At 37.3% G+C, this 12,388-nt stretch overlaps 1 pseudogene; it reads left to right on the top strand.

Moving 5' to 3' along the window:
- The first annotated feature begins 7,527 nt into the window (after nt 1–7,527).
- LOC147401554 (AP-1 complex subunit gamma-2 pseudogene) lies at nt 7,528–7,875 on the top strand (annotated as a pseudogene).
- Nucleotides 7,876–12,388: the final 4,513 nt, after the last annotated feature.

The following is a 12,388-nucleotide window of genomic DNA, read 5'->3' as shown; positions in this document are numbered from 1 at the left end:
AAGAGATAATGACAACCCCAAATTTAAGGTAACCCTCTTGATAACAGTTTTTCAAAAAACTCTTGAGGTTCGAAAGAAATAAAAATTTAGGTTTTTAAATTTTTTGATAAATCCTTGAGGTTCAAACAAAAGCATTTCGGATCTCACATAGGAGATATAACATTCTTTCAGTCTCCAGATTCAATCATTCTTGGAATCAATCATTTCTCCTCCAGATTCATTATCTTCCAGATTTATTCGTTCTCCGGTTTGTTCTAGTCGGTTTTTCTCCAAATTCGTTCATTCTTTCCCAAAATTCATTCATCCCTCTACCAATTTTGCTCAGTTTCCGCCAAGGATTATCTTGGATTTTGCTCAGTTGCCGCCAAGGGTTAACTTGGATTTTGCTCAGTTTCCGCCAAGGGTTATCTTGGATTTTGCTCAGTTGCCGCCAAGGGTTATCTTGGATTTTGCTCAGTTTTCGCCAAGGGTTTTCTTGGATTTTGCTCAGTTGCCGCAAAGGGTTATCTTGGATTTTGCTCAGTCTCCGCCAAGGGTTATCCTGGATTTTGCTCAGATACCGTCGAGGGTTTTCTCGGAACTATGCTCAGATACCGCCGAGGGTTTTCTCGGAACTATGCTCAGATACCGCCGAGGGTTTTCTCGGAACTATGCTTAGATACCGCCGAGGGTTTTCTCGGAACTATGCTCAGATACCGCCGAGGGTTTTCTCAGAATTATGCTCAGATACCGCCGAGGGTTTTCTCGGAACTATGCTCAGATACCGCCGAGGGTTTTCTCGGAACTATGCTCAGATACCGCCGAGGGTTTTCTCGGAATTATGCTCAGATACCGCCGAGGGTTTTCTCGGAACTATGCTCAGATACCGCCGAGGGTTTTCTCGGAATTATGCTCAGATACCGCCGAGGGTTTTTCTCGGAATTATGCTCAGATACCGCCAAGGGTTATCTCGGAACTATGCTCAGATACCACCGAGGGTTTTTCTCGGAACTATGCTCAGATACCGCCGAGGGTTTTCTTGGAATTATGCTCAGATACCGCCGAGGGTTTTCTCGGAACTATGCTCAGATACCGCCGAGGGTTTTCTCGGAACTATGCTCAGATACCGCCGAGGGTTTTCTCGGAATTATGCTCAGATACCACCGAGGGTTTTCTCGGAACTATGCTCAGATACCGCCGAGGGTTATCTTGGAACTATGCTCAGATACCGCCGAGGGTTTTTCTCGGAATTATGCTCAGATACCGCCGAGGGTTTTCTCGGAACTATGCTCAGATGCCGCCGAGGGTTTTCTCGGAATTATGCTCTTTAATAAGTGGCTCCAGCGTTCTTCAAACCAAAAGGCATAACCTTGTAGCAAAAGGTTCCCCACTGTGTGATGAACAATGTTTTTTGCATATCTCGAGCATTCATTTTTATCTGATTGTACCCCGAAAAACCATCCATGAAGGATAGTAAAGCGTGTCCTGCCATACTATCTACTAGAACATCTATGTGTGGTAAAGGAAAACAATTTTTTGGACTTACTTTGTTTAGGTCTCTGAAATCCACATACATTCTGACTTTTCCATCCTTTTTAGGCACCGGGACAACATTAGCAATCCATTCAGGGTACTCCACTACTTCCAAAAATCTAGTGTTCATCTGCTTCGTAACTGTAGACACCTCATTTTTACACTCGCCTGATTAATCAACTCGTCAACCCGATCACAACGGTTCCCAATGATGGATGTTTATTCCAATGCTTTATTTTGTTACCAGATGTATTTCAGAAATCCGAATGAGGTATCTCGAACTGACAAAACTGTAGAAACCACGCTACGCTAGGAAAACACGACCCCAGAAACATAGAAATCATCATCTTGCAGACCAAAAAGAAGCTTCACGATAAAAATCACTAAAAATTACCAAAATACCCCTGACATCAAAACAACCCTAGAGCCTACGTTACGCTTAGGAAAACTCTCTCAAACACATAAAACAACAAATCGAAACCAAATAAATCATTTTCCCAATTTTAGCAGGATTTGACAAAATTACGAAAATACCCCTCGTAAAGTTCACAATCATTTCACATAAAAATGTTCATAAATGACACAAACCAACATTCTCATTGAATTCCTTACGAAAAATCGATTCTAAAACATCCTAGAACATTAAAAACCGACTTAAAACGTGAAAAGTCCTCTCCGGGGGCAAAACGGTAATTTCACAATTTTTATAATTAAAAAATTCGAAATTAATAAATAAAATATTAAATAATTAAATTTAAACATTAATGAAATTAATTTAAAATTTTGAACCTAAAAAATCGATTAATCGGACTCTCAGGCAAAATCGTTGAGGGTTCGTGGGATATTTCTTTAAGGACCCCTCCATTTGGGGGTCCAAAGAATTAAAGAAATAATGGAGGGGGGTTCTCCAAAAACCAAAAGTAAATCAAGCAAGACTGAAGTCAAGGTATTAAAGTCAATCAAGTGAGATTGAAGTCAAAATTAAAGTCAATTAAGCAAGACTAAAGTCAAGATATTTAAAGTCAATCAATTAAGACTAAAGTCAAAACATTAAAAGTCAATCAAATAAGACCAAAAGTCATAATATAATTATAATTGATTAATAACTCTATCTAATAGAGTTCTAACTTAAAAATAATTCTACCTAAAACAATTCTAATTAAAACACAATTCTACAAAAAACAAGTCAAATTAAAACACAACTCTAATTAAAAGATCTCTAATTAAACACTAACTCTATCCAAATCAACCCCTAAAAACATCTATAAATAGAGGTGCTCACACCCTATTTTCATATAAAATTATAAACCCTAAGAGAAGTAGGTCTAGAAGCTCCCCTAGCCCCCCATAAACCCTAGTTTTGGAGCCCCAACTCCTTAGCTAACATCCCTCCTTCAATTTTAGTCTAGAAAACACCCAAAAGCCTTCTAAAAACACCCCCAAATCCGCAACGAAAATGAAGAGTTCAGATTCAAAAACAAGGAGATACCTTACCTCGGAGATCCGAAGTCAAATCCGGAAGCAGAACGAAGTAAGGGAGCACGGTACAAGGAGTTCTTTTTGTCAGATCTGAGGGAACCAAGTCATTGCCATCGGAAAGGTAAACCTTTTATTTTTATTTATTTTCTTATCTAGGTTTTAGCAATGTAATTTACTTGGGAATTTAGTAGAGACCGGCTTTGGCCGGGCGGGGTTGGTGCCTAACACCTTCCAACCCCGTAACTTGATCCCCGAATTCAGTTTTTTTGGTTTTAGATTAGTTTTTATCCGTTTAGAGTCATTGATCGGTTCCTAGACCGTAATAACTAGGTGGCGACTCCCAAACCTCAAGGGTCAAAAGCGGATCTGCGCACCCCGCGGATCGAGGGCGCTTTCAGATATGCAATGCACTTGTGAGTTAACCTAATACCCTCAAATTTTAATGAAATATTGTCCTCAATATACACATAGTAAGGAGTCACACCTGAAACGGTTTGGGCATTAATGTGTAAAATCTTATTACAACTGATTTGAAAAGATTGAAAGTTATAATAATTATAATTTCTGAAATAATTTTAAATAAAATCCTACCTAAGAATTAAGAAAAAACCTAAAAATGTCCTAATCTAATAATGAAATCCACTCTAATATGAATCTGAACTTTCAGTGACATGTGTCTTCTTCTCCTTAATATAAGCCAACATCTATCTCTGTTACTCAATCAACAATTGCTGATCAGTCTGCAGTCTTAGTAGCCCTAATTGATTGGTTTGATTGAGAGTTGTCTTAAAGAAGAAGAGAATAAGAAAGGGATTCAGATTGAAGTTTTTTTTTATATAAAAAGTTTGTTTCCTAACTACACTACTTATTAAAACAAAAGCACATGAGTTGCTTCCCAAGCAGCGCTAAGTTTAACGTCTTTAGCCGGACCTATCAAAAGGTTTGATTTTTAAGAATTTTCCTAACATCTAATTTGACAGACACGACAATCAATTTTCCACCCCAAATGATAAGTAGACAGATTTTGATCATCGTTAGGGCATGAAAATAATATTTTTAAAGTGATCAACATCCCTCGTTTATCCTCAGTTCTTAGCGTCATCACCTTTTCGAAACAGTTCTTAACTATCGTATTTCCTAAGAGAATGGAAGTTGTAAGACAGGTAGGGTCTTTACAATCTTGTGAAAGGATAGGCTGGATGGTGTAAAAGGTTAGATCAATAGTGGTCGAAATTGGTGTGACTAACAAAATAGAGTTCATCCTTGGTTTTTCCTGAACAATAGTTTCTTCTGATGGTAGATCAGTTTCCTTAGCCAAATATGTACAATTGGTTAGCTCATTGAGAATTTGAAATATTGGTTGGCTCTCGGGGGTTATCTCATTTGAAAATTGACCATTTTCTTTTTTTTTCTAAGGGCAAAGTAAGCTGACTTAGTTGGACTTCCATCATTGCTTCGGTTGGAATTGTAATCTCATTGATTTGAATTTAAACTTCAATTGAGACGGGATTATCAATTATTGATGGACAATCATCGAAATCTTCAAAAGAGTAGAACTGGTTATTAAGGTTATTTTGAAAGAATAGTGAATTTTCTAGGATGGAGATATCTTCATTTTCGAATTTATCTAAATTTCTTTCTTCTAAAGATAGTGCTAGGTGACTCAATTGAGTTCCTATGCTAGCCAAGGCTTGACTTATGTCCTGTTGTTGTTGATGAAGCTGTTGTTGTTGGACGAATTGTTGTTATTGGATGAACTATTGTTGTTAATTTAACAACTCAATCATCAAGGACTCTAGTGATGAAACTGGAGGAGAGGACAAAAATGAGTCATTGAATGTTAACTCTGGCTTTACAGCTCTATATTCGGAGAAATATTGAGAATCATAGGATTGTTGGGGAATTATGGTTGGATTCATCATCGATGTGTTGTGCATGTAAAAATCTTCATGGTTACCAAAATGACTACCTTGAGTGAACTCGTTCTGACACAATATGGTATCTGAGGGAAATCAAATATCTATATGGTATGGTTGGTTGAACGAACTAGGTATCGGCATCTAATAAGAATTTTGAGAATGATGCATATGGGTATGCGTTACACGAAACATGGGTAGACTCGGACAACACTCAGGAGGATGACCATAATTATCACATAAGACGCATGGGATCCAAGATTTTCTCCTAAACTCCATGATAATGTAAATCTGCTCGAGGTTCGATATCTAAATATTGTTCGATCTTAAGATCAAATGGTTCTAATACGTGATTCTATGAGCGTCTAACAAGCATGCAAATCACACAGTCGGTCCAACAATCACAAAAAGAAAAAAGACTAGACCAAGATAAGATGCTGATGAGTGTCTGTAGACACCCAATTTTTGCACTCGCCTGATTAATCAACTCATCAACCCGATCACAACGGTTTCCAATGATGAATGTTTATTCCAATGCTTTATTTTGTTACCAGATATGTTTCAGAAATCCGGATGAGGTATCTCGAACTGACAAAGCCTTAGAAATCACGCTACACTAGGAAAATATGACCCCAAAAATATAGAGATCATCATCTTGCAGACAAAAAAGAAGTTTCACGATAAAAATCACTAAAAATGACCAAATTACCAAAATACCCTTAACATCAAAACAACCCTAGAGCCTACATTACGCTTAGGAAAACCCCTTCAAAAACATAAAACAACAAATCGAAACCAAATAAATCATTTCGCCAATTTTCACAGAATTCGACAAAATTATGAAAATGCTCCTCATAAAGTTCACGACCATTTCATACAAAAAACTTCATAAATGATAAAATCTAACATTCCCATTGAATTCCTTATGAAAAACTGATTCCAAAACATCCTGGAACATTGAAAAACGACTTAAAACGTAAAAAATCTTCTCCGAGGGTAAAACGGTAATTTTACAATTTTAATAATTAAAAATTTTAAAATTAATAAATAAATCATAAAATAATGTAAAGTGAAACATTAATAAAATTAATTTAAAAATTTGAACTAAAAAATCGATCAATCAGGCTTTCAGGCAAAATTGTTGATGGTTGCTAAGATATTTATTCAAGGACCCCTCCATCTGGGGGCCCAAAGAATTAAAGATATAATAAAAGGGGGTTCTCCAAAAATTAAAGTCAATCAAGTAAGACTAAATTCAATCTTAAAGTCAATCAAGTAAGGCTAAAGTCAAGATATTAAAAGTCAATCAAGAAAGACTAAAGTCAAAGTATTAAGGTCAATCTCATAAGACTAAAGTCAAAACCCTAAATCAAAATCCTAATCTAAACTAATCAAGTCAATCTCATAAGACTAAAGTCAAAATCCTAGATCAAAATCCTAATCTAAACTAATCAAGTCAATCTCATAAGACTAAAGTCAAAACCCTAAAGACTAAGTCAATCTCATAAGACTAAAGTCAAAATCCTAATTAAAACCCTAAAAGAAATCCTAATCAAACCCTAATTCTTTTAAAAAACTTTATAAATAGGAGCCTCTACACCCTATTTTCAAATCAAAGAAAAAACCCAGGAAAAAGTTGGTCAAGAAGCCTCCACAACCTTCCCAAAATCCTAATTTTGAAGCCCCAACTCCTTACCTAACACCTATACTTCAATTTTAGCTTGAAAAACACCTAGAAGCCCTTCAAAGACACCTCAAAATCCATAATAAATTTGAAGAATCCAGATCCAAGAAGGAGATACCTTGTCTCGGAGATCAGAAATCAGATCCGGAGACAAAACGAAGCAAATAGTACGGTACAATGAGCAGTTTTATCAAATCTGAGGGAATAGAATCTTTGCGTACGAAGGTAAAATTTCTATTATTTTTTTATCTAAGTTTTGTCATTAGCAATGTAGTCTTATTTGGGATAAGCAGAGACCGACTTTGGTCGGGCGGGGTTGGTGCCTAACACCTTCCAACCCCGTAATGTGATCCCCGAATTCAGTTTTTCTGTAGTAGATTAGTTTTTTATCCGTTTAGAGTCATTATTCGGTTCCTAGACCGTAATATCTAGGTGGCGACTTCCAAATCTCAAGGGTCAAAAGCGGATCCGCGCACCCAGCAGATCGAGAGCGTTTTCAGTGGCGACTCCATTGATAATGATTTTATAAATAATTTTTTTTTAATAATTTTTTTTATGTGTTCATTTTTTTATATTATTATTATGTTGTTCATTGACAGTAAAAAATAAATTTCGAAGGTACTGTTAGCCAACAGCACCTACTATTCGCTTCAAGTCAATTTTTTAAGTGTGGTGTGCCAATAACAAAATTAGGTTATTTTTATTTCTATCTCCTTCTCCATGGGCAAAGAAGGAGACAGCAAGAAGGGGGCATCATTCTCTCCTCCCTCGTTCCTTAGATCCCTCAATTTCCGCCTTTGCATCTCCATAATCGATCTCTAGTTCTCTCTCTCTCTCTCTCTCTCTTCATCTATTGATCTTCGATTTCAACTGGGATCTATCGTTCTTTGTCTCTGTTCTCTCTCAGATCAGATCGAGCTCGCCAAAAGCTTCACGATGGATACAATCTTGAATCCTTTCTCATCTCGAATGCAATTAAGAGGTATGGTTCGGGTTATATGTGCTTGCAAAACTGCGACGGAGGAACGTGGTGTTGTGAGAAAGGAGTGTGCTGCTATTCATGCTGTAATCAGTGACAATGATCAAGATTATCGGCATCAAGACTTGGCAAAGCTCATGTACATTCACATGCTTGGCTACCGCACACATTTTGTTCAAATGGAGTGCCTGAAGTCAATAGCTTCTGCTAGATTTCATGAGAAAAGGATAGGATATCTTGGACTCATGTTTCTTCTGGATGAAAGACAAGAAGTTCTGATGCTAGTCACAAACTCTATGAAATAAGATCTCAATCATTCAAACCAGTACATTATGGGGCTTGTTCTTCGTATTTTGGGGGATTATTTGTTCGGCAAAAATGGCTCGTGATCTTGCACTCGAAGTGGAAAGATTGTTTTCAAAATTGAGGCCTTAACATAATAAAAAAAATGAATAAGAAAATGGATTTACTAGCAGCCTTGTCTTTTATGTGATGGTGTAGAATTTTTTCTACCACACTAGTTTTTACATATCGGAAACCATCAGAATGTTTGCTAATATTTTTAAACATGTGAGTTGGTGTGGCAATAGATTTTTTGGGGATTTTTTTTATTTTTTTTATTTTTTATTAGTAATAATTTTTTATTTATTCATTATTATTATTATTTAAAAAAAATAAGGGGTTCTTTGTGTTTTTTAAATCAATTTCTTTAAAATAAAATAGAGGTTCTTTCGTTTCGTTGTTGTTTTTATAAAAGAAAAATAAAAAAAAATTCAATTTGTTTAAAAAAAAAGTGTGTGTTCATTACTCCTTACCTCGACAATTACTATCCTATCCTCGAGGCAATATTCGTTAAAGTCTTGATTTTGTTTGGATCGACCGAAATAACCCTCGATTGGACGATAAAAATTACAAAAATTGTGCCTATTGCAATAATTAGATCTAACTGATTATTATATGTTGTACTCATTGATTGATCTACCATAATTGAGGTATGCAGGAGATGTGCATGTTTAAATCTTAAATTGAACTATATGAATATGGTTTTTCATCAATGTATGCATGCACTTGTATGATTTAATATCCTATCTTGTATGGTTTAATTGGACTCATGACTTAATCTGTTTAAAAAAGGCCCTGGTCACACCCCACCCTGTTTTGCACACACCACATGCACGTTTACTATTTTGCACACTTACACGTCCCATATAACCAACGTGGCACTACTGCGTGGCCCGATCTCTTCGGAGATGCAACGTCATTCATGAAATCACAACTCCAGTCACGTACCTTAGGGTATATCAAACTGGGACACCAGTACCGTCTGATCAGGTGACTCTGAAAGGTATATTGATGCATAGTCACATTGTAAGCCACACAGTCACATGTCCCGATTGCCAACGTAGTACTAGTACATGGTCGGTCCCCTCGTGGGATGCCAAACCATTTATGAAAGCTACAACTCTTGACTCGTACCCATAGGTATGTAAAAGATAATCTAAGTATATCAATTGCACTTCTTGGTCAAAACCGGTGCCTAAGCGAGATTTTGCCCCGCTGTACCCTACTGTACGAGGGGATAGACTACGTCTATTCTAGATGAGAGGTATTTAAGTGGGCCCTTGCTTAGCATCGTGCGCCACCTCTCAACTGGAGATCAAACTAGCTGTTTTTGGCTTCTGAGAAGTGAGTTGAGGTTTTAGATTATCACCTATACGTTATATCAAACCAAGTCACCACGTATCGAGAGGTATATAGGTGTATTTGGGCAAGGGTGGCCAGATAAAATGCATTGCACATAGTAAGCTTAGAGTCTAGAAACCTCCCCTATAGGTCACGACTTGAACTTATCGTGGGTGTTCCCTAGTTGCTCTATTTAATCCAACCAAAAGGTAAGTGGGTGTATCGGTCCACACCGCTCCAATCATACCCGTAATATCGGTCCAACCCAATAAACTTAATGATGAGACATACTAGTCAATATCAAGTTAAACCAATTAGCCCCATTGGTAAATGGATCTTATGGATCAACATATGGACTGGTGGAAATAATTGGCTTATAAATATTGGATGAAGTGATGCAAGTGGAATATTCAGATCCATTGGGTCGAACCGGCCCAAACTCAAATGGGTACATAGTCCCAATCATCTTGCATCGACCAGTTTAATTCACTAGACTAAATATTTCGTACTTAACAAGATCAGTAATTCATATTCATGTAGTATTTCTTGATCGAAATATTTCATTAGTTAGAGATTTTGAATCTAGGGGTTAACTTAACCCATGCTATCAGGAGAAACCTCTATTTATTAGAAGTCTACTTTAGGATCCGTAACTAGTAATCCACCTTTGATGGGGTTTTCAGGGTTATCATTGCACCCAAACTCAAGCGTCCACCTCCAAGTTGGAGTCGTAAGTCTAGTCGGTTAGAACGAACATTGGTACCAAGTCAACAGGCAGAAATGGCTTCAGAGTCTGAGCTTATAGAAATTCGTAAGATTTTGGCAGCCTTTGCCAATGATATCAATAGTATAAAAGGCAAACTGGAAGTCTTAGAACAGATTTCAGAATCAACGGACAACCCCTTTGATGATCCTAAAGGAAAATGGGTAGAAGAAAATACAACGAGACGTGCCCATGAAGTCTGCGAACTCGATGGAGACGAAGAGTATGTTGATGAGAATCTAGTGTTAGCCAACAGAATGTTTCAACTGGAGTCAGCTATGAAAAGTATAAAGGGGGTCGATGAAATTGCAGCGGGCATTGAAGCCCAGAATTGTATCCCTAGAATTCATCTGTCAGAGAAATTTGTGATGCCTGAAATGGACAAGTTCAGTGGGGTAGGTTGTGCAAAAACGCATCTTAAGGTGTATGTTACTAACATGCGCATTATGAGGCTCAGCGATGAACAGATGACATTGCTATTTCAGCGAACTCTATCCGGGTCATCTCTGCGATGGTTGATGTCTCAAAACCTAGTTATAGTAGGTACATGGGAAAATATGTCAAAGGTTTTCTGGCATCAGTACAAATATAGTACCGAAATTGAAACTTCAAGAAGGGACTTGGAGTTAACTAAATAAAAGAATAGGAAAACATTTACTGACTTCATCGGTCGTTGGAGGGCCAAGGCTGCACAAATGTGGGATAGACTTTCAGAGAAAGAACAAGTGGCTATTATTTTAAAAAATCTCTCGCAAAGGTATGCCCGACATCTAGTCTCCCAACACCTTCCTACATTCGAGTCTCTATTGCAAGTTGGTAACCAATTGGAAAATGCTTTCGCTTCCAGAATCCTTTCCAATCCGTTTGATAACAAGTTCAAAAAGTCTTTCACCAATTCCAAGTCTAACACTGATCACGCCTATGTAGCCAATACGTCTATTACACCCGTCCAATCTACTATCCTGCCTAGTAACCAAGTTAACCCTAATCAACCTCGACCACGTAGGAAATTCACCAATCTTGGTATGCCTTTGAGCATTGTCTTTAAAAAACTATTAAGTAAAGTGCTTATTGCACCTCTCCAACCTCGACCTTTACCAAATCCACTCCCCACTTCTCACAATCCTAACCTATTTTGTGAGTTTCACCAAAATCCCGGTCATCTTACTGATCGTTGCGTTACTCTTTGCCATACAGTTCAAGACCTCATTGATGCCAAAAAAGTTATTGTCCTTGCCCTTGAGCAGCCAAATGTTACTACCAACCGTCTACCCATTTACCAACCTCCTCAGACTTAGAACATGGTATCCAATACTCAACTTTCGTTTGACCCAATCCTTCTCATCCAATCAGTCAATCATAAACCTCCTAGCCCCCCTCTTACCAGAGTGAAGGTCCCTAATGAGGTTTTCACTACCAAATGCAGTCTTAGCCAAGAGAGAAGAAGTAAGTTTGAAGAATGCAAAGAATCTAAAGAAGAAGACTCAGTCCAACCGCTTGGAAATAGTTTCTCGAGTCTCAGTCTGTAATCAAGCCTGTTGTGGGTAATTGTCTTCAGTTGTTTATGAGTCTTGAGTCCAGTTCTTTCTATCAATTCAATAATCAAGTCTGTTTTTTTATTTCTTATTTTGTTCTAGTCAAGTTAGTTTGTCGAGTCGCCCCATCTAAATTTAATTGAATACAAATTTTTTTTGAATACCTTGAGCATATTAACGAATTAACTAATAATTGACTTCAAGGAGAAATTCCTCTAATAAGGAAACACCTTTTGAATGAGAAGATAAATGTCTTGCTCGAAGAAGCAAAGGTTATTGACCTCGGAACAAAAATAATTCTCAAGAAATTCAGATTGGAACTAACTTATCCCCAGAGGAGTACAAAGTGATGATGAATTTATTCAAAAAATTCAAAAGACTTGCTTACATGGTCATATGAGGATATGTCGGTTAAATTTGGGGTGTTGTTCAACATGAAATATATACCCATCCTGTGAGAACACCACATGTACAAACTCGAATAGACTCACATAGTGAGAGGAGAGATTACAAAATGTATTAGTACTGGACTTTTAAAAAAAAAAGTTTACTATTTTCAGATCAATGGAATAGTTGAAGCAGCCATTAAAAATCTCAAGACAATCATTGTGAAAATGTGTCAATCACACATCACACCGGGATTGGCCAGAGAAGTTACCATTCGCGTTATGGACATATTACACTTCAATACAGTCTTCCACTAGAGTCACTCTAGTGTATGATATGGAAGCGATCTTACCGGTTAAAAGGGAAAATCCTGTATCTCAAGGTCTTGATGGAAGTCAATTGTTAGAAACAGATTGGGTCTGTCAATGGAGAGGAGTCACTCGCATGTTT

Source organism: Akebia trifoliata, chromosome 5, assembly GCF_017979445.1.
Source record: "Akebia trifoliata isolate Shusen 1 chromosome 5, ASM1797944v1, whole genome shotgun sequence".
NCBI classification, from domain to species: domain Eukaryota; kingdom Viridiplantae; phylum Streptophyta; class Magnoliopsida; order Ranunculales; family Lardizabalaceae; genus Akebia; species Akebia trifoliata.
Note: the sequence above shows the minus strand (reverse complement) of the source record. Positions and strands in the feature narration are given on the sequence as shown.